The sequence below is a fragment of the Schistocerca serialis genome, chromosome 1, assembly GCF_023864345.2.
Source record: "Schistocerca serialis cubense isolate TAMUIC-IGC-003099 chromosome 1, iqSchSeri2.2, whole genome shotgun sequence".
In the NCBI taxonomy this organism is placed as follows: Eukaryota; Metazoa; Arthropoda; class Insecta; order Orthoptera; family Acrididae; genus Schistocerca; species Schistocerca serialis.
In genome coordinates this window covers 731038586-731061801 of record NC_064638.1, presented here as the reverse complement: position 1 = coordinate 731061801, position 23216 = coordinate 731038586, and the positions used below count along the sequence as shown (strand labels likewise).

The 23216-nt window shown below is 41.0% G+C and overlaps 1 protein-coding gene across 3 annotated transcripts in view; it reads right to left on the bottom strand.

Moving 5' to 3' along the window:
• LOC126481608 (coiled-coil-helix-coiled-coil-helix domain-containing protein 1) overlaps nt 1–3553 on the bottom strand; it is a 76833-nt gene extending 73280 nt beyond the window's left edge. The window contains exon 1 of one of the 3 annotated variants that reach the window (XM_050105499.1): nt 3242–3553. The gene's annotated coding sequence lies outside the window, so the exon portion shown is untranslated. The remainder of the gene's footprint in view (nt 1–3241) is intronic. The other 2 variants (XM_050105491.1, XM_050105483.1) reach the window with 2 other exon arrangements.
• Nucleotides 3554–23216: the final 19663 nt, after the last annotated feature.

The following is a 23216-nucleotide window of genomic DNA, read 5'->3' as shown; positions in this document are numbered from 1 at the left end:
TTTTATAGAAAGTTGTTTCAAAATTACTGTTAGTACCTATTGTGTTAAATTTAGCTATGTATAGATACCTGTACTCAAAAACAAGCATTATGTAATTAATTTTTTTAATAGTTTCATTCCAAACATCATGGACCAGAACTATTATGTAAATACTTGTATGTTTTCATACTTTACTTCAGTTTGAAGTTAATGCTCAAACTTTTTTGTTTTATAAGTTAATATACTGTTAGTTAAGATGTATGAAATTAAAATAAGCAATCAATTATAAAATATGATGATTAGTTTTGTTTTAATAAGGTGACGTTTTGATATTTCTAATACTTTTTTTACTTACCTTTCAGTAAATGTTAATGACATTCCTGTTTGTTAAAGGTCAGTTTTGTCAAACTATGGCTGTTAATGAAAAACAAGTGCCTGGAATAATTTTTTTAACAATGAACCCATCACCATCCCACATTTATATTTTGCCATGTGATTTAGAACAGTATGAATTAGTTGTGGAAATATTTTGAAAATTTTCAATTATGTACTTTTTGTAAAAAAAAATTAAATCAAAATATTAATTAGTATTTTGGAAAAGGTTATTAATTAGAAGCTATGTTTTGTTGTATAACCCTGGAAAGAGCATGCAAAATGACACCTTTCCCAGCTCTCTAGCTCAATTACAGCAGCTCCTAGGGCAATTTTTAAAAAAGTCTGTTCACACATTTTTGGCTGGTATTTGAAAAGTTTACATAGCCATATTTCAGAAATGGTCTGAGATAAAAAATTTAAATTTGGAATTTTTCTTAGCCTCAGCACCCATTATAAGTATACTAAATTTTAGCAAAATCTAAAATGGTGAGGTAAAATAGGGGTGTTGATTTGACATGAAATGACCTGGTGAACAATGGGAATTGGATAAAATGAATGTTGAATAGGACGATTAGACAATGTGGTGGAACCAATGAGAAAATAAGTGTTCAATAAATACTGTCCTGATGCAGAGTGTACAAAATTATATAGTGGCATAATGGAATGATTTGTGCAGAATGTCATCACATGAAACAGAATATTCTGTACACTTGAAATTGTGCTCTTGGGTTCCTACATAATAACAACCTCGGAAATCGGGACCTTTCAAAAATATCACACATTTTCAAAACTATCACTGGACTATGCAGACAATAGGTATGTGTACTTAATAGCAACATACATGATTGGAGGGGCTCATAGACCCATCTTCAAATACTGTTCAAATGAGTGAGACCCATATCAAAAGGGTCTAACATAGGATACTGGATATATACAAATAAGGGCAGCAAAAATTATCATAGGTTTATATGACCAATTGGAGACCGTAATGGAGAAGCTGAAAAAACATGAACTGACGGATGCTTGAAGATAAGACTCCAAGTTTCAAAGTTTCAAGAACAGCTATTAAGTGAGGAGTTGAATTAAAATTAACTCAGGTATTATAAAGCTTCCTATCTTTGGAAAATTTTCTCTTGGTAGCACTATCTATAGTTAAATTTAATAGTTGATATCAGAATAAAGTGTTATTCATAGTTGAAATTTTAGCAATTTTTACAAACCAGGTGCTGTGATTCCTCAGTTATTTTTTTCATGTGACTCTTTTCATCTCTTAGAGGTACACTACAGTGAAAATTTGACTCTCACTGATTGAGCAACCACTTGAGTTCTTGTGATGCAGAGGGTAATATGAAAGTATTCCAGTATTTAGCAGCTGGAAGAAAAGTTACGAATGTGTATGTGCACTTGTACTTGCCTATATTTGCAAGTTGCCGAGAACTTGAGTCAATCTATATCCATAGTTTTCAGAGCACTGAGAAGTGCATGGCAGAGGGTATTTCTCATTGTACTACATATCTAGGTATCTTTCTGTGCCAATTCGGTGTGGAGTGTGGGTCAAATTAAAGTCCAAGTGCCTTTATGTACCCTATGGTTAAGCAAGTCCTGTGTTTGTAATTCCTAAGGAAGTGATACATAGGAGCCACAGTAGCCATATCCCTAGAGGAATACAGGGAACTTAAATCATACTCCAAACAGGGAATGATGAAACGTCAATGTACCATATCATATCCAGTTGGACTGCCCGCAACGTATCACACACTAGACAAAATTCGGTTGAGAGTTGACGAAGCCAACGAATGTGAGCACTTATGCAGTTTAGGTGGTACGTGCGCTAATCCCGAAAAAAGTGCCATTTTTTAAGGAAACGCGTATTTCTGAAGATATAAGCATATATGTGTACAGAATGCCAAAAAAGTACTTACTTTCATATGGATGAAAAAAAAAAATCATTTAACTGTCTGCTTTCACCAACTATTCATGTTGCTATGCCAATATGCTGCAGAGACTTTACTATATTTCTTCACAGAGTTCTTTACCCATAGGTAATGATTACAGATTCATACATCCTAACCATGATAGCTGTTTTTGGTGAGACAGTTAATTGACCTTTTTTTTTGGTATCCATATAAAAATTAGTACTTTTTTGGCTACGAGCGCATTAGATATGACTGTAACACACAAATTTTGAAATATTTTTTTTTTTTTTTGTATTCCGTGAATATGTATGGTTATACCTACAGAAATACGCGTTTCCTTCAAAAATAGATAATTTTCTCGTGATCAGCGCATGTACCCCCTAAACTGCATAAGTGCCCGAATGTGAAATAAAGATTGTTGTTTTGTAACAGACTGATCTCTAGCGTCCTCGCGCTATCTTTAACGCACTTTTCGTTATAAAAACTAAAACCGCAACATAATCTAAGAAAAAGCTATCTCAGATAGCTGACAAATCTCCGGAGAGTACTTCGATACATATTATGTACATCTGCCGCACAAGACATTACAAAAACTTTAAGGGGAATTGAACAGCTCACGTAACTTCTACCTATTAAAAGTGATGTTATGTAGCTGACTTTCTGTGAAACACTGATGTCAGTTAAGTACGTAAATGGGAAGAATTGAGTAATTTGGTAGAACTTTTCACTGATATCACATTCGTACATGAAGCACACTGTAACGATACTATCAATAATACGTAATCCGGAAACCTGAGGAGTAAAAGTATTATATGTGCTAAAGCAGAACAACTATACCACATACGCTGTAATTGCAAAAGCAAAAGTAGTTGTTATAATAAAGCAACAGTCATCTCAATTTTTATTTAATTATCATATAACTGGTTGCAATAAAACTAGCTATATTCTAGTCGCACCAACACTTAACCTACGGTGAAAAGTAGCACAAAACAACGTTTTACCCACACTTCTTTTGAAAAAATAAATGTGTTGTATAGCAAACTCAGTTTGTAAACATCGCGTGGATAAACAACAGCCAAAGACTTTATAGCTCTTAAAGACGTAAACTCATTTAGCAGTTCCCAGCAATAAACACGACCAGTACGACTTGTTACAATCGGAACTTCATTCATCTGTCACATGGGGCTCCCAAAACCGGATTTCGTAAACGGATTCTCCAACATCGTTTCTAGGTAATCATGTAAACACACAGCAGCTCAATGCCAGCCGTACTGCGTGGATCGCGTGCTGAGCCGCAAGAGTGCGTGCGGTACTGCATAGAGCCATAGGCACCTGCTTGCGGATTACGTCGTTGGCATACCAAGGACGTAGGAGCGACCGACTGCGTTTTTTGTAAAAATACAATGTGGCGCTCAAGAAGAATACATGTGGGCGAGGAAGCTTTGAAGACTCCTGAAAGCAAAATTGTTGTGCTATCTCGCTTGTTTCGGAATGTCGAGCAATAGCGGTGCCTTGGGGCCGCGGCGGTCTACTGCTGTCGACAAAAAGCGAGTCTTGTTGTTGCCACGGGCCGCGCCGCCGGCCGTTTCGAGCATCTCAGCTGCCGCAGAGCCAGACTCTGCTCCCCCCGAGATTAGGGAAATTGTGGGCCAGGAACTGGAGTCCGGTCGTGGAACCAACGAGAAGGTTGCCGCCGCCGCCATCCAGACCTCCTTGACCACTAGTGCATTAGTGCCAGCAATGCAACCAGGAAATCTACCAGTGCCAACGAAGGTTGTAACTGGCACTCCTCTGACAGAAACCCCCATTTCAGAACTGGACATTTCAGCGAATACACAAAATGCTGTTAATACACAAAACACAAACATCGTCATACATCATCATTACTTGCGATCCCATCCCTCCTTCCCCTCTCCTAAGTCCGCTCCTGCTTACCAACACCCTAAATCAACTCCCCAATTACATCAAATCCCTATATAAAGGCAAGCAGACGTCCCATCAGCCGACTGACATCCTTCCCAAACCCACCGCCTTGACCCCACCCTCCATTCGATCCAAATACCTCAAATCCCCCCCCCCCCCCCCCACACACACACACAAGTCCACGTCCTCCATAGTGCAGTGTGCCAAAAAGGAATGCGAAGATAAACAGTCCAAGAATAGGAAGAAGTGCACCACCCCTCCCCCAAGTGCTCCCTCAACTCCTGAGGAGCCTGCGGTTCCTGGGCCACTGGCAGCACCTGTTGTCGGCCTGGGAGGGAACCAGGAAACCATTGCCTTGGAAGGGAACTGCGAAAGCGGGCTGGATTCGGGTGGATTCGTGTTGGCGAGGAAAACCTTCAGCCAACCGAAGCTTCTGCCGACCCAGGGAGTAGAACCCATCCCAAACAGGTTTCAGGCGGTGGCTGATGAGTCAGAGACACCACGCGAAGCAACGACACAAAAGCACGATACACACCACCTCCCTCAGATCGTCGTGGAGTTTCCCCATAACTATGAAGAAGTCTACGACGTAAAAAAAGCTATTAAAGGAAAAAACTTTAAAGCTAAATCAGCCGAAGGAGACAAGATAAAAATAACACTCAACGCTATCGAGAATTACAACACCATCAAGAACCTACTTACAGACAAAAACATACAACACTACACGTTCCCCACAACCAAAACAAGAAACAAGAACATTGCCATAAGGGGCCTTCCCAGACGGCTGTCTCGCCAGGCAATCAAAACAGATCTGACTGCCCAGGGGTAGGTCGTCAAAGCTGTACAACAGATGTGCAAACCCAGGGCAGAGAATAGATGGTCACTATATCAGGCTACTCTCCCCAATATCCCCCGAAACAAAAGGGAGATCAAGGTGTTTATGGCCGTCCCTGTCACCACAGAGCCCCTGCGCTGCAAAAATAAGAATGCGCAGTGCTTCAGGTGTCAGGGGTTGAATCATATAGCTGCATACTGCAATATGGTGGTGCACTGCAGAAAGTGCCCTGAGCCCCACGACACTAGAAAATGTACACTGAAACTCGAGGACCTGCAAAAAAGGTGCGCACTGTGTGGCAAAAACCACAAAGCAGGTTACCAAGGTTGTGAGGTCCACAAAAAACACACACAGCAGGCAACAGGTGCAAATTCCGACCTCCCCCAGCCCACACACACACGAATAAGACACCACCACCCCCTAAAGACACACAAAGAAAAAAAAATGACAACACACACAGACAAGACTTGGGTAAAACCAAGACCCAACACACCAAGGGCAACATACGCTGAAGTGGTTTCTTCTACAAGAAGCCATGAAAACGTAGCCGTATCACCACAACACCCAACACAGACGCAAGAACAACTCCAGGAAAGACACAACAATAATGACAATGTCTCCCAGAACAGAGAAAGCTGTAGCGAACCCCAAACACAAGCTGCAGCGGAGAGCACAAGGCTCTTCTCAGCAGCCCTCCAGTCTCTCCCCTCAGATCAGCTATTAGGTATTATGGTCCAGACCATGAACCTCATCATGGAGATAATGAAGGAATTAAGGGAGGCCCAGAAACAGAACATGCAGATCCTCTTGCCCTTCAGGCAGCAGTCAGCAGTCGCTTCCCTCTCCGACCTCATCAGTAGCAACAAAACCCTATTATGGATAGGTGACCAAATATTCAGGGCCTGACAATCGAAGCAGTGATAGTAGAAGTACCCACTGCCACCGGAACCCTAACAGTAGTTGCAATCTATCTACCCCCAAATGATGAGATCGATGAGGGAGATGTAGCAGCTTTAGGCCAAATTGATGGCAAAGTCCTACTCAGAGGTGACTTCAGTGTCAAGCACCCAGACCAGAACACTAGAATAATCTCCAGAGCAGGTGCCAAACTACAACAACTAGCGCGCAATCACCACTTTGAAATATGGGGTCCAGTTGAACCCACTCATTTTCCTAAAAATGGAATAATGACAAGGTCTCCCAGAACAGAGAAAGCTGTAGCGAACCCCAAACACAAGCTGCAGCAGAGAGCACAAGGCTCTTCTCAGCAGCCCTGACACATTAGACGTGCCTCTCACTAGGAGGATCACAGGGTTTGTGGCTGCGAAGACAGTCACCTGAATGTCCTGTGACCACAATCCTGTCATTTTCGAGGTCGATGTGGGAGACGTCTGTGTCAGATGTCCCCCAAATGGACAGATAGGGAGCGAAACCACCTAATGGTGAAACAGTAGAGCAAACACTACAAGACCTAACAGGCACCATCTTGCAGGCAGCGGAAGAGGTCACCCCCCCCCCCCCCCATACAAAAATAGAGTAGCAAAATAGTGGAAGGTCACCAGAGATCAGGCCACCAGGAGGCTGCTCAATAGTCTACAGAGAGAGCTGAAGGCGGCTCTCAATGAGCACAGTAACTAGCAATGGTAAAACCGCCTCTCAACCCTCAAAACAGAGGATCGCACACTCTGACAAGCTACCAGACAATTCACCAAACGATGCACTAGGATACTGCCCCTGCACAGCGAGCAGGTATGGTGTACAGCAATGCTGAAAAGGCCAACGCCCTCGCCAAAGCTTTCGAGAAGCAATTCCAGGCGGCAGAGCCCCAAGATGATGAGCATGAAGATGTAGTTCACTGTCAACTGGCTGTCTTCTTCAACGCTGAGGAAGACCCAGAAGATGAACTCCCACTTGTCGCCCCCAAACACGTGGCAAAAGTAATTAGGTACCTTCCAACAAAAAAGGCGTCAGGATATGACAGTGTCACCAATCAGTTAGTTAAAAACCTCCAGCCCTCTGTGATCACACACCGCGCAAACGTCTTCAACGAAATTGAGTTGTCAGCTTGCTGGAAACATGTGGAACACAAACCAGGGAAAGAGCCTTTATCCCCACAGTATTACAGGCCGATTACCCTCCTGCCAACTCTCCAACTCTCAGCAAGATCTATGAGTTCCTCCTGCTAATACCCATACAAGAGCATATTACCAACGAGCAACTTCTGCTAGAGTTCCAATTCGGATTCCAGCAGGACCATTCCGCCCCATAGCAGATCATGATGGTGGTTGAAGCAGCCACAGAGGGCTTCAGCCATATAGGCTACTGCGGGATAGTGCTACTAGATGTAGATAAAGCCTTCGACTCAGTATGACATAAAGGGATACTCTACAAGCTATACACAGAAGGGTTCCCTGGGAGCATAGTCAAGTTAATACGAAACTATCTCATGAATAGAATTTTCTCTGTTAAACTAGAAACTGCCACCTCCACCAAAAGGCGTATCTGTGCTGGGGTGCCACAGGTATCGGTCCTGGGACGTGCATTGTACAGTTTGTACACTGCAGACACCCCCAAAGCCCCCCTGGTGCACACTGCACAATATGCTGACGACACAGCCTTCTATACATGCAATCCAAATATGTATCTTGTCGTCGGTAGGCTACAAAGGGTTTTAGATGTCATGGAAACTTGGGCCCACTACTGGCATATCACCATCAATTCTGAGAAGACACAGGCTATGCTGATCACCTGGAGTCTTGGGAGATGCAGATCCCCGATGCTCCCCCCCCCCCCTTCACCTACATGGAACCCAACTCCCTGGGTGCAGCGCCGCTAAGTACCTTGGCGTCACCTTGGACTCATGTCTTACTTGGAAGCTCCACATAGATGAGGTCCACAGGAATGTCTGTGCCAGAATGTCCCTCCTCTAGCCTATCCTGAACTCAACCAGCACCCTTCCCTGCTCTGTAGGGATAAATGTATTCCAGGCGCTTATAGGGCCAATTATGGAATATGCATGCCCTGCTTGGGGATATGCGGCGAAGCAGCATCTGGACAAACTCCAGAGTCTGCAGAACTGTGCCCTCAGGAGGGCCCTGCTTCTACCTTTTGGGTTCTCAACAGATGAGCTGTACACCGCTGCTGAAATTTCCTTCCTCAAAGAGTGTTTCGTAGATCTGGTAGGAGCTTTCTATGAGAGTTCTTCCAGATCTGGAAATGACCTCATCCACTCCCTAGTTTGGTATGACATTTCCCATGAGAAGGACAAACCCCTGATGACGATCTTCGACGACTTAGTCGAAGGGAAAATCCAAATCCCCAAATCCTAATTCCATTCTCTCACTCATAAATATCAGTCATCTCATCAACCTCAGGCAAGTAACACACACACACACACACACACACACACACACACACACACACACACACACTCACACACACACAAGTAAACACTTGGAGTAAAAGCCAAAAGGCTACACACTCCGCCACACACTTCCCCAAAGACGGGTAAGTACCAGAATGGGAGAAAGAAGTGCAATCACTTCAAAATATATTCTGGAAATCCGTTCTTGGTGTCCAGTTTTTCAACTCTGCAGTCGATTTGCGTTCCTATGTGAACGTAACTGCTTTCAAAACATGCTTGGGCTGTCAGGTTTCGTCTTGTTTTTAAAAATTATCGGCCAATATGACGAAATTGCTTTTTGTACAGTGAAAGATAAGTAGACATATTAGAATAAGCTATTTACATCTCATCTAAAAACATGCAGGTGGCAGAAATAGCGACTGTGCCATCTAAATCAGAAACTGGAAAGGTCAGTTCACACTGGCCCTCACTTTATGTCACATCCCATCAAAACATTCTGCAATGCATTTCAAATGGAAGCATCCACACTGGCCATCCCATCCTGTCATGTCATGGCACTGTCAAGGATTCCCAGTGAGCTCACTGAGGTTTCTTGGCAAGAAAGTTTTTATCCACTGTTGATCACGTGAGTCCCAAACTCATTTGAGCTGGGCCAAATGGTTATTTGGAGTAACTGTTATCACAATTTCATCTATTTTTATGACCATTATTTTTAATGATTATAAATAACTGTCAGTTATTTTTCACTACCAAATATTGCAGACGAGGTTATGGTTAAATAAATAAGTTGAATGCAAATACTGCAGAGTAGCAGGAATGCCATTTGAATCATGCCACAACCTAAGCTAATTAACTGTCCGGTACATTTCAGTTGATGTTTGGATGGTTATTGGTGTTTCGTTTTATGTGTTTATAGGTTATTGGTCGCTGTTAGAAATATTATCATCGCAACTCCAACAGAAAGTATGTGGCACTTCGCCACAGCACTGTTTAAGTGTCATGTTAAAAAGTGTTTTTTAAAGTAAGAACTAACATGTAAACCAAATACTGTAGAAAAAACTCGAAGCTAAATTTCTTGTGCTGTTTGCTTAATAGAATAAGTGTTTGACCTTGTAATACAATATAGAAATATAAGTAATGTGATGGAGTCGTTTACTCTTGTACTAGATAGTCCATTTGAGAAATGTGTGAGTACACTAATACAAATTTCATGTGAGATTTGGAAAACTGCTAGATTTCATCATCTACCATGAGGGTCTTAATTTTTTTTGTGGGAGAACGACTAATTACGTTTCTCCAAGCCTTCAGTTTGTTGTGTATCTCTTACATTTGGCATTACTGTACACAGAATTCCAGTGGGCATTGCAAGGGTAACAGATTTAAACGTCCAAGATGTCATTACGATACCCCTTTACTCGATTGATATAATTCTTCTTTGGGTATCAAGATTGTGAGGGTGAATTAATAGTATTGATGAGGGGAATTCGAATTTGCAGTAAGTATTCAGAAATTTCTCAATACCAAAATTTCCTGTCCTGTGGAATATTTTACATGTCGATTCCATATTTTGCCTTTTTTCCCCATCTGTCACACAATGAGGTAATAATAAACGCTTCGTCTGTCAATGCCACCTGCCTGCTTTGACTTTTTTCTTTTTGATATTTAATGTCATGGCAGTTAATTTTCTGAATGTGTAACAGACTAATTCATGAATGAGACAGATGAGCACTCAAAATGAAGGGCTAAGTTTTGCATATAACACAACCTCAACATAGCAATGAGCGCACCTGACATAGTGTTTCAGCATTGCCTAACAAAATAGAAAATGAACTGACTTGAGCTCTTTGAAAACAAAAAAACATATATTATTCAAAAACGTTAACATAGTATCACAAGTTCTACTAGGCCCTAATATAAGTAAATCTATACTATTATTTAAATACCACTGACAAAGTATCTGACCTGATTATTATTGTAAGCATACCTGTATTCATTCCAAATATGCATCCAGCAAATGGTTAATTTCCATACATGTGTCTGAAGTGTAAATATCCCATTCTACAGTTTTCCTTTGTAAAACTGATTCGCTCAATACTATGTAGAAAATGTTTCAAAGTCAGCGGCCAAGAACTAATTAAATAAAAAAAGTCCATTGGCAGCAGATATGTACAAATTTAGAAAAGTCATTTTTCTCTTAGTAAACCCATGAAGCTAAGATTCAACAAATTACATAAGCTTTTTTTCTACTCAAGCTGATAAGATAGACTTTAAGGGGAGTTAGAACGGAAATTGTTTTTCTTGTACATTTTCCGATTTTTATCTCTTTATAAAATTTGCAATTTTCCGTATAAAATGATGTATATATCCCTTATAAACTCACATGGGAAGTAGGGAAGTATTTTATTTTATTATTTTAAATATAACTTACACTCGTTGAAAATGTTGAAATTTTTAAAGGCATTACCTCAAGATCTAATAAAATTGGTAATCTTTTATATAGAAGGCTGTGGATTGCTGTGTTACAAAGGTTAAATAACGTGTTTGTATTGGTAGCACTGTCAAAAACAGTAACGTATCGTTTCATAGTACACTACTGGCCATTAAAATTGCTACATCCCGAAAATGACGTGCTACAGACGCGAAATTTTACTGACATGAAGAAGATGCTGTGATATGCAAATGATTAGCTTTTCAGAGCATTCACACAAGGTTGGCGCCGGTGGCGACACCTACAATGTGCTGACATGAGGAACGTTTCCAACAGATTTCTCATACAAAAACAGCAGTTGACCGGCGTTGCCTGGTGAAACGTCGTTGTGACGCCTCGCGTAAGGAGGAGAAATGCGTACCATCAAGTTTCCGACTTTGATCAAGGTCGGATTGTACCCTATCGTTTATCGTATCACGACATCGCTGCTCGCGTTGGTCAAGATCCAATGACTGTTAGCAGAATATGGAATCATTGGGTTCAGGAGGGTAATACGGAACGCCGCGCTGGATCCCAACGTCCTCGTATCACTAGCAGTCGAGATGACAGGCACCTTATGCACATGGCTGTAACGGGTCGTGCAGCCACGTCTCGATGCCTGAGTCAACAGATGGGGACGTTTGCAGGACAACAACAATCTCCACGAACAGTTCGACGACGTTTGCAGCAGCATGGACTATCAGCTCGGAGACCATGGCTGCGGTTACCCTTGACACTGCATCACAGACAGGGGCGCCTGCGATGGTGTACTCAACGACGAACCTGGGTGCACGAATGGCAAAACGTCATTTTTTTTGGATGAATCCAGGTTCTGTTTACAGCATCATTATGGTCGCATCCGTGTTTGGCGACATCGCGGTGAACGCACATTGGAAGCGTGTATTCGTCATCGCCATACTGGCGTATCACCCGGCGTGATGGTATAAGATGCCATTGGTTACACGTTTCGGTCACCTCTTGTTCGCATTGATGGCACTTTGAGCAGTGGACTTTAAATTTCAGATGTGTTACGACCCATGGCTCTACCCTTCATCCGATCCCTGCGAAACCCTACATTTCAGCAGGATAATGCACAACCGCATGTTGCAGGTCCTGTATGGGCCTTTCTAGATACAGAAAATGTTCGACTGCTGCCCTGGCCAGAGCATTCTCCAGATCTCTCACCAATTGAAAACGTCTGGTCAATGGTGGGCGAGCAACTGGCTCGTCACAATACACCAGTCACTACTCTTGATGAACTGTGGTATCGTGTTGAATGTGCATGGGCAGCTGTAGCTGAACACGCCATCCAAGCTCTGTTTGACTCAATGCCCAGACGTATCAAGGCCGTTATTACGGCCAGAGGTGGTTGTTCTGGGTATTGATTTCTCACGATCTATGCACCCAAATTGCGTGTAAATGTAATCACATGTCAGTTCTAGTATAATATATTTGTCCACGAATATCCGTTTATCATCTGCAGTTCTTCTTGGTGTAGCAATTTTAATGTCCAGTAGTGTATAAACATGTGATGTATGTCGAGGTGCTAACATTTTCTTGAGGAAACGTGATGAATAGATTGGTAAATCTCTCAAAAAGTAAGTATGACGCCAAAACGGAGTGTTTTTAAGAAACGTGGTTTCCATGGTAATATATTTTCGAATAAACTGAAACATTGTTTTCAACATGTGGCGTGTGAAGTTACAGACAATGAAATACAGGCAAACTCGTCAGTATGTAGATAAACACCCATTAGTGCTTCGAAGATTAGAATAAGACGTTGTGATACACAGTTTTTTCAAAACGAAAGTGATGTAAATGGTAGGTTAGTTTATATTCTGGTAGATTTACACAACATAACAAGGGTGTTAGGTGAATGTGTGTGTTGTAAAATATGTGGAGGACACGTTAGTTTACATGAAGACAGTGAGGGTATCAAATGGACTAGCCAGGAAACTTATGATTAATTGTGCCAGTTGTAAATATACTCATTCATTTTGGAATTCTGATAAGCGCAAAGATAATTATTTTGAAGTTAATCTTAGGTGGTTTTATCGATTGAGAGCTATTGGCAAAGGACACACTGCAACAGAAACAATATGGGCCATGATGAATATGCAGCACCCACCTTGTAAAATCGACAAGTATGCAGGTTTTTTTGGAGCTGCTGTGGAATCTGTTGTGTGTGAGTCAATGAAGGTGCTGCAAACGAAGCTGTTGAACTAAATGATGGTATGACTGACATACCAGTAGCGTTTGGTGGCACTTGGCAGAAGTGCGGGTACATTTCTAAGAATTCTGTTGCTACAGTGACCAGTATGGATACTGGAAAGGAATAGATTTCCAGATTTTAACCAAATATTGTTGTAAGTGTAAACCAGGGACTGAAGAAGGGCATACCTGTGAAAGAAATTATGAAGGAACCAAGTGGTGGTGTGGAGGCCTCTGCAGCTACTGTTATTTTTAGTCGATCTGTGATCGAAAGGGGAGTGTGTTACACTAAGTTCTTAGGTGATGGAGACTCAAAAGCATATAACAGTGTAGTAGCTGCTCAGTCATATGGTGAGAAGATTATCACAAAACTGAAATGTGTTGGTCATGTCTAGAGGAGGATGGGCACCAGGTTGAGGAAGTTGAAACAAAGTTTGAGAGACAAGAAACTTTCTGCTGGTAAAACCATAAGAGGCAGGCTGACAGACAAAATGACTGATGAACTACAGCAGTATTATGGGATGGCCATTAGAAATAATACTGAGGATTTGTTGAAAAAGAAACAGGCAGTTAGGGTACCCTCTCCCACAGACTGTCAGCTGATGAAAAACCAGTACACCACCTTTGCCCTCCTGGAGCTCATTCATGGTGCAATTACCGCAATTCCCAGTACTCAAATGGTTCATACAGCCACAAACACTCCTTCCCAGCAGCATTCAGAGATATCATAAAACCTATTTACAGATACCTGGCAAATTCTGAATTACTGAAGGAGTGTCTGCGTGGTCAGACTCAAAATCATAATGAGTCAGTGAATAATATTATATGGACTTGCTAACCAAAAAATGTTTTTGTTGGAATGAAGACACTAAAGTGGGGGTCAGTGATACTGTTATTACTTTTAATGATGGCAACACTGGTAGGGTGAAAGTGCTACAGCATATGGAAATTAATCCTGGAGAAAACTGCATCAGAGAACTTGAACAGATGGACAAGGGTCACATTGATAAAGCAGAGTATCCAGCACATTGGCCGCTAAGGAGTCCAGAAAGAAGAAAAGATGAAAAATGCTTGGAAAAAGATGAAGAGGATAATATACAGTATGGTGTAGGGAGCTTCTGAGTGACTAAAAATAAAAAAATAAATATGTATTAAGTGAGTTACAGTCTTTTGAAACTTTAGAAGGGAATCCTGAAAATTTACATTTTCTGTTGCATTTTTCCCTAAATCTCGGGAACCACTTAGAGTAAAGCATTCAAATTTTCCGGGAATAGTAACATTCATATAACGAGTCTACTGAACTAAAAGCAGAACATAATGTGATGTATAATTAACATTATTTAGGATAATGTACAAGAAAGTACATAAAATTTTAACCGTGTAGTTAAAAAATTGTATTTCTGAAAGCAGTGGCTGAAATGCAGTTATTGTAGTTCAGTAGAATCAGAACATACGGTTTAATGTCCTGTAAAAGTTTCATGTGAATGGCTAGAGTGGTTCCTGAAATACAGGGAAGCCAAGTCACTAAATTTAAAATTTTGGATAGGGCATTCCAACTCCCCTTAATGCGATTGACCTGACACAGGACTGGCACTTTTTCATCATAATGATACCACTAAGCATTACAGATATGGTATACTCTGAGAAGGTACTAAACTATTTTCAGGTTTTTAGATCCCCTACAATACTCAAATATTTCAGTAAACATAAAAATTCCTAAAAATATTAACATGTTGCATACTCTTTACAATATTTCAAAGATTTCCATACTATGTATAAGACTATTGCTAGTACTACTAACCTAATAGCAACAACAGAAAGAAAAACAAGAACACGAAATGAAAGTCAATACCCTCTAATGCAACCAAAGACCGGAAAGAGTGCTACCTTTCCAGAACTGCAAGAAATGGAGGGAACAGAATTCCTTAATTTGTCAACTCTCTCGAATCCCCGATGGCCAGCGGTTTTTCCATAGCAGTACGAAAATATTTTGTGCACTCCAGTAACCATCCTCTCTGGAAATATCATCGGGTTCTACAACCTTTAACTGGATCGGGATCAGTGACATCTGACAGTTATTTTCATATTCGCTTGAAATCCTTAAAGTAACAATTTGTACTACCCACCCAATCTAAATTGACACATAAAGCAGTGACTCAAGCGAACGACCAAACATGTGCAATGCCTATATGGTTGCTGCTATCAGCCATCGCTCTGGCATTAACTTTATTTAATTGTTTGTGCTGAAAGTAGTGAGAGAGCATGAAATGGTACACAGTTCTATCAACAGATGACGTGCAGTCTCATGGTTATTTCCATGACTTATAGAACACCTTCCATATGGTCTATCCCTCTCCATCATAGCCAGATCTCAGATGAGTTGATGCAAAAGCATAGTTCGAACTCTGGTAAATAGATGGCATGATGCACTGTTGGCAGTTATTGAAATAACTGCTTGTATCAAATGAGTGGTTATCACAGTAACTGCTTCTTCTATCAGTTATGTTACTTTTTGCCACTTCTGAAGTTATTTCCTCCCAATACAGGGCGTTTCAAAAAGAAAGAGCAGATTTCAAACATTTATTTCTCAAAAACTACAAATGATAGAAACACAATTCCAACGGTCCTTCACTCAATATGAGTACCAAATGTTACACAACAAATATCAAAACTGTACCTCAATATGAGCACCATTTGTTACACGACAAATATCAAACCGGTATCTCATTTCTTGCCACACACGACGCAACTGGTCTTTAGTTACCGAATTCACGGCCGCAACAATTCGATGTCGTACCTCTTGAAGAGTAGCGGGCATAGGTGGGACATAAACACAGTCCTTTATGTACCCCCACAAATAAAAATCGCAGGGAGTAAGGTCTGGTGACCTGGGAGGCCACAGACGATGACATTGATCTTGTGCTCCTGCTCTTCCAATCCACCGTCCTGGAATGGTGTTATTTAGGTACCGTCGTACAGGTTCAGAGAAGTGTGGTGGGGCGCCATCTTGCATGAAGATGAAGTGATTTGAATCTTCCTGAAGTTGAGGAAATAGCCAGTTTTCTAACATGTCCAGGTAAATGGTTCCTGTGATAGTTTTCTCCATGAAAAAGAAAGGTCCATAAACTTTGTTTACCGAAATTGCACAAAAGACGTTAACCTTTGGTGAGTCTCTTTCATGTTGAATAACGTCCCTCGGAGTTTCACTCGCCCAAATTCGTACGTTATGCCGATTAACTTTACCAGAAATGTGAAACGTTGATTCATCTGAAAAAATTAATCGTTCGGCAAAATTGTCCTCTTCCATGTCCTGTAGAATTGCAGTTGAAAATTCGAACCTTTTGTTGTGGTCGTCAGGACGCAATGCTTGCAATAACTGCAGTTTGTACGGCTTCATGTGCAGACGCTTACTCAGAACGCGCCATACCGTTGTTTTAGACATGTTTAGTTCGTGACTTGCCCGTGTCGTGGATTTTCTAGGGCTCCTTTCGTAAGCTGCACGGACACGCTCGACATTTTCATCCGATGTGCGTGGACGACCCGTGCTTTTTCGCTTGCAGATGCAACCATCTTCTACGAATCTGTGATGCCACTCATAAATTTGCTTATGACGAGGCGGCTGTTTGTTGAATTGACGGCGGAATGCACGTTGCACACCAACAATGGACTCTAACTTTGCAAATTGCAGCACACAAAATGATCGTTCCTGTGGTGTCGTCGCCATTTTCCTACAAACAAACGCCAGCGCCACTGCGGATTTGCATGGAACTTCTGCGCGGACCATTGAAAAACTTTGAACCTTTCTCTGACAAGAAACGTTTGAATTGTGTTTCTATCATTTGTAGTTTTTGAGAAATAAATGTTTGAAATCTGCTCTTTCTTTTTGAAACGCCCTGTATATGGCCTTGTGCAGTTCTCCATATTTCATTTATTGTGGTTTTAGTGGTTAATACCAGTTGTTTTTTGTTCATTATTTGTTATAAAATTGTTTCACTTCGTTATTTCTTCTGTTAAAATTTATAATAAATGATGAAAGATTAATTAAAGCAGTGAGGCAGCAGACTGAATTATATGACATGCACATACTAAATTGCTTGTCATCTACTACATTTATAAAGTGGATTTTTATATGTACCAGTACAGTATTTGATGTCTTACAATGAAATGCGCGCAATATGGCTTCAATTTTAAGTGATAAAAGTACTGTGGATAGAATCAGATTGAGTAATAGGTGGAATTTATTTGTATACTGTCAGGCATTTGTAGCATTTCGTATAGAAATGGCCTGAAATCCTTAGCCATTGTAAGTTGTTTGTTTAAATGTGTGTTTGTGGCATGCTTATTTATTGTTAGGTAGCTCTCTGGATTGTGTGTGAAACAGGTTTGGAGACATCAATGGTCAATATTTATGTGGTTTCACTAGCTAACCCCAATACAAATAAGGCACTTAAACTATTAAAAGCCAAATACAAAATGTAAAGAAAGCATGTAAATCTTGAAGGGAAAGGTATTGATGGAGATATGACTATTGCACAAAAATTTGCACTGGAATAACAATGATACTTAACCTTAAACAAGCCAGTTGTTCATAGGATGTGATGGGAGCTCATATCACCGTGTTTCTTTTAGTAATTCTGAATGAAATTTGATATGACAATTAAAAAATTCATCCTTCGACTTTCTAAAATATAAAATGAAGATTCCTTTTCCTCGAGCTCCTTGTATAGTGTGTGAAATTTCCTTTCTGTACCGTGTAATGATATTTTTCGAATCCGCGCTGTTTTTTGTGATGTTTTGACATCTGTCTTCCTTTTCGAAAATACGGGCTATCCCTGAAAGCTGCAAACCATTTGAGTCCATAAATGTCGTTTTCGTACAAATGTAGACTCAAATATCCACAGATATAAGCTACAGTCCTGTGTATTTGCACTTCGCGCGTAAAAATAGTTGAAATCATGTTGCGAAGATCGCAAGTCCCGCAAAAAGAACAGTTGAGAACAGCCATGCAAGTTGAGATCATGTGACCTGAATTGACTTAACGTGCCACGACGTGACAGACAGTGTGAATACGCTTTGACAGGACGGTGCTATGACAGACAGTGTGAATCGGCCCATAGCTGTTTCCCAGGCACCATATTTAGCTGGGTTATCAAATCTGCTTCAGACCTTAGCACGTAAACACGACAGTAAAAATGGTTTTCGAAATGCGTTTTTCGTCTTTCGGAAGATGTGTCGCATGTAAACATAGTCTGTGTGAAGTAACAAAGACAACGACAACTTGCCCAAACATTTCCCCCTCCACCACACCTGCTGGCCAACTGACCTGTGGAATCATCCTATTGGCAACTTCACCAGGTGACATGACAGTCAGATCCGTTTATTTACTGATCACATGTGCTCCCTATAACACTGTTCAAAATATTCAGCATTTACTTTGTCTTCAACTATGTAGGCTACTGGTCGTCAAATTTTTTGCTAAAAAGCCAACACTTATATTATGGGGTAGCACCTCAGGCCACACATGCTCCGGTCTTACTATTAATTGATAACCTACATAAATTAGCATGTTATGAGTCCCCCAGTACTCTAGCTATAGTAAAGAATGTTGGCCACTTGACTCCAAGTACTGGTCCCTAAAAGTCAGCTCTATTTGGGACATATATTCCTTGCTACAAATATGTGCCACATTTGAAGATGGCCGTCTCTATAAAGTGCACTAACGGATACATATTGCCTCTGTATCAAAATTTATACCACAGCAACTGATTGGTATGAGTCACACATGTCTGTGAGTTATCAGTACCGTAAGACATAGCATATTCCCAAACTGCTCAAACAGTTTTCGGCTATATCTGGTTTCTGTACAATTGCTAGCCTTGGAAAGAAACGAATTAACCTTCTGACATTCTTTGCGTTTTTCCACTCAATGTCTTATGGAATAATTTTCTGGGGCAAGTCATCACTTAGAAAGAAAGTATTGCTTGTACAGAAGTGAACAGTAGGAGTAATATGTAGCGATCAGCTGGAGTCGTCATGCAGGTACCTAGTCAAAGAGTTAGGTATTTTAACTGCACCATCACAATACATATCCGCTATTGAAATTCGTCCTAAATAATCAGTCACTTTTTGAGAAGAGTAGTGATGTCCACATCTACAACAATACAGGAAAAACTAACCTTAATTATCAATTAATGAAGCTGTCAGTGGCTGAGAAAGGAATTCAATATGCAGCAAAAAAAGTTTTGATAATTTGAGCAGTAACATAAACTGTATGACTGGCAACAAAGCAGTTTTTAAATATAACTTCAAATGGTTTCTCCTGGACAGCTCCTATACCATGAACTAACTTTTATTTAAAAACTGTTGGTCTGTAAAAAGAACAGTTTTTATATGCAGTTGCAAGTGTAGGCCTAAAAAATATGTTCATTAACATTAACACTGATCATGGTACACATCCAGTAAATTGACTCGTTCCACATCACATCGATAACAGAATCGTTGAAATAATCTGTGGAACATGAAACTAACTAAGTAACTATCAATAAAACGTTCCCCCCTCTCACATCTCCTAGCACCATAGCGACCGTACTGCTTACCCCTCTGGCCCTTATGTAAAGGCCCACTTTTACTTAATTTACGGCCAAATTCACCGACATCGATTAAAATTAAGCATATCTTATAATATAGCTGATTCTGTTTACTTTGTTTATTGCTGAGAAGGGAAACTACGCTCTTAAGAAGCTCTTAACGTTAGTTGATTTTTTTGGATTTTGAGTGTTAGTTGCCAGATGCATATTATTTTAAAATATTGCTGAGAACCGTGGGCTACACGTACATTTGATTCGGGTTACATGTGGCCTGTGGGCCACAGTTTGATGACCACTGACGTAGGCCTAAATAAACGCCCTATATTGTGGAAAAAAGTTGTTAAGCCTTGTGACAGAAATGCCATTCTAGCCTTTTAGAAAATCCTTTTAGTTTAACATTTAGGTGACACAGTACCATATGTAGTAATGCAATCTATTTCGTAAGTACTGTAACCAAGACTATAGATTTGCTGTTTTTCGTATTAAGACCAGTTCACACTGACTGTGACATCACGTCACGTCAAAACATGCTACAATGCGTTTCAAATGGAAACATTCACACAGGCTCTCAACAGACAGTCACGTCATATAGCGTGATGCCAAGGTTTTCTCGTGATGAAAGTTTTCAGTGTCATCATCTGCTGACATCGGAAGTTAACCCATTTTCGCAACGCTCACACATGTAACAGTGTTTTTGTGTCTTCTTAATCTTTATTTTATTTTTGTGCTTTGTTTTCGTGGAAAATTGCAAATGTCATGAGAACTTGGCTATTTATTGCACTGCATATTTTTCCACAAGCGAGATCTGATATCTGGAAGCAAAAACATTCAGATTTTACAATAATGGAACAGAGCTGACGGCCAGACAATAAATAAATAAGAACAAAAGTCGATGAAGCAGTTTTAATTAAATAATATTTTAAGTGAAAAGTCATCTCTAATGAACAGGAAAAAGATAGATGTTTGTGATGTTATTAGTTATGTGTGGAAAAAAGAACCGAATGAATAAGGTAAACAGGCTCTATTTATTCCTTCATAAATATTGTTTGGGATGTTTGTATGTGTGGCGGCAGGTACTTCCGACAGCGACACCAACCGTAAGTTTCAACAAATAAGAACGAAGAAAATGAACAACTATGCCTCTTTGGAAATTATTCTCTTTATTGTCCTATCCACTATTGTTTTTGTGTCTCATGACATGATGCTAAGTGTGCTGTGATATCATTACCTATACAAGAATTAACGAAATGTCAAAGTGTATAATTCGTGGTTACAGTACTTGAAAATCAATTGTATTCACCGCCACCCGAATCCCTACATTGATGACTCCGATAATGGTTTGTTCTGCGCGAACTCAGTGAACACTTCATGTGGGTCATCGCCGTGGCTTATTGAAGAGTATAAACAACTATTAGGGTCTTTCAACCGTTAGGACGTTGTGTTCCGAAGATTACATAGTGCATTGAACTGTATGGTACCACAAAGTCCGAAAGTGAGCGGGTAAGTGACTACCTAACACTTCTTTTATGTGTATTCCTGCACAGGCTGATGGCATGTGGCAACAGTCAATGTAACCTTCCACTTCCCTCACTGACATTTCTTCTATGGGGGAACATCAGAGGTTTATATCTACTTGTGCTGCAGAACCTGCACTCGATGCTAGTATACGAGCGCGACAGCAATGCTTTACTCCTCCCATCGTGACGTGGGCTACCATTCAGGTGACGAAGTCGTTTTTAACTGACGGCGGAATTTGGGCAGCCGAGCCACGCCAGAGGATTTCCAGGGTTGCCACCGCATTGAGGACGATCGACGGGGCTCTGCTCACTGAAACTCCCGGGATAACGATGATGGTCCCATATAGGCAATTTCCCAACAATTACACTTTACAATGCCCTGCCCTAAGGCTTCCACAGCTCTTATCAGATCAACCACATTCTTGGTTTGTGATCGTCGAAACTGTGCTCGCTACTAACGATTTCGATGCTGCTGCAAAGGACACCACTTTCCTGTGCCGCGTAACTGAGCACACAGCTACCATCAGTGATGTCATTCTCTCACAACAAGTTTGAAGTAACTAAGGCTTTGTTGCTTCAAAGACTTGGAAAATAACCTGAGCAGAAAATCCAACAGAATACCTATTCCGAACAGTTGAACAGCAGGACACCCTCCCTGTTTTGAAGCCACTTACGAACATTGATGGACTCTACATTAACGCCTGACTTACACTGTGGGCAATATGTACAAATAAAGCGCCTCACAAAATTCAAATACTTTTAATATGCAACAAAGCAGTCCCACGGGAAGTTAAGTTACGGTTAGCAGATTGTGTCTTCATGTTTTAAGATGGCTGTGCTTAATACCCAGCATCCACCATCAGTATGTATTCTCAGCATCCATCTTGTGTGTTGGCATGGCTGAATCTACCAAGTACACCCAGTTACTTCAGATGCCTGCAGACCCACAATGCACAGAGCAGGAGCAGCTATCTAGTCCTTCCCTACAGCAGACGCCGCCCAATTAGCACCGAGTATGCCTGAAAGTCCCTGGTACTACCCGTTCCGGTCATCGCCCTCTGACGGCAGATAGACAGCATGTCCACCTGACAACAAACCTCCAGACACTGCCCTTCTCTTGGAGTATGTATATTGGACAACAAATCTAGCAGAGCTTTGGTTCCATGCACACGCAAGTACCGCCGGACACAAGTGAGTTACATCTTGTAAAACACACAAACGCCATCTGCAAACTTCAATAGGCATCACAGGTCACGACAAAACTAAAACAGACCATCGAGCCACCAGTCTGAACCAAACAAGTTTGGTCCCACCATCCCCCATCAGAAGTGGTCGACTCTATTTGCATGACTGGCATTCCGATCACATTTCCCGGTATTGTCCACGCAGGATACAGTGCCCAAGGCACAGTGACCAATTTTCGTCCAAAGCACTGGGCGAATTCATTCTTTGTTTGGAAGGGGAGGCTGGCAGAGTCTGAAACCTTGAAAGTTAACCTGGCATGGGACACCACAACGAAAGTTAACACTTGGGGTGACTATATAAAAATAATTGACAATGTTTGCAAAATCTAAATTTACTGACAACATTTATTTTCCCAAAAAACAAAGGCTAACATAATTTATGCAAAACACATTATGATACAATATCATAAACAATTTACGGGTGGTTTAGGACCGCAATGGACAAGGATCCTGGTGGCAAAAGTGAGGCAAGTACTCTGGCCCTAAGAAGTGGATAACGCAGTCTGAATTAATCTGACGCTGAGCAGACGTTGACTGATCAAATCTACAAAAGGTTATATTGGTGCAGCTGAGAGAAAGTGGCGATTGGGATTTTTACGCCCTGACATGGCCGGAGCAGCAGTATATCACCCTGTTTACTTCATGCAGCGGTGTAACTTGCAGCTGGCGAGATGTGTGTTATGGAGGCGAGGCGTAAGGCGACGCCTGTGAATCGTTCAAGGCCACGAAAGAAATGCAAAATCTCACAACCTAGCAATCAGGCAGACGGATCGCAATTTACTCTCTCCCAGATCTCTG